Source organism: Physeter macrocephalus, chromosome 8 (genome assembly GCF_002837175.3).
Source record: "Physeter macrocephalus isolate SW-GA chromosome 8, ASM283717v5, whole genome shotgun sequence".
NCBI lineage: Eukaryota > Metazoa > Chordata > Mammalia > Artiodactyla > Physeteridae > Physeter > Physeter macrocephalus.
Genome location: NC_041221.1, coordinates 52,047,080 through 52,047,875, shown reverse-complemented (window position 1 = coordinate 52,047,875; position 796 = coordinate 52,047,080).

Here is a 796-nt window from a genome sequence, read left to right as displayed (position 1 = left end):
TAATGGTTTATCAATTTTGCTTATCTTCTCAAAGAACCAGCTTTTAGTTTTATTGATCTTTGCTATTGTTTCCTTCATTTCTTTTTCATTTATTTCTGATCTGATCTTTATGATTTCTTTCCTTCTGCTATCTTGGGTTTTCTTTGTTCTTCTTTTCTAATTGCTTTAGGTGTAAGGTTAGGTTGTTTATTTGAGATGTTTTTTGTTTCTTTTTAAAATTATTTTATTATTATTTTTTAACATCTTTATTGGAGTATAATTGTTTTACAATGGTGTGTTAGTTTCTGCTTTATAACAAAGTGAATCAGTTATACATATACATACGTTCCCATATCTCTTACCTCTTGCATATCCCTCTCTCCTACCCTCCCTATCCCACCCCTCTAGGTGGTCGCAAACCACCGAGCTGATCTCCCTGTGCTATGCGGCTGCTTCCCACTAGCTATCTGTTTTATGTTTGGTAGTGTATATATGTCCATGCCACTCTCTCACTTTGTCACAGCTTACCCTTCCCCCTCCCCATATGCTCAAGTCCTTTCTCTAGTAGGTCTGTGTCTTTACTCCCATCTTACCCCTAGGTTCTTCATGACCTTTTTTTTTTTCCTTTGATTCCATATATATGTGCTAGCATACTGTATGGTTTTTCTCTTTCTGACTTACTTCACTCTGTATGTCACACTCTAGGTCCATCCACTTACCTCTTGCATATCCCTCCCTCCTACCCTCCCTATCCCACCCCTCTAGGTGGTCGCAAACCACCGAGCTGATCTCCCTGTGCTATGCGGCTGCTTCCCAC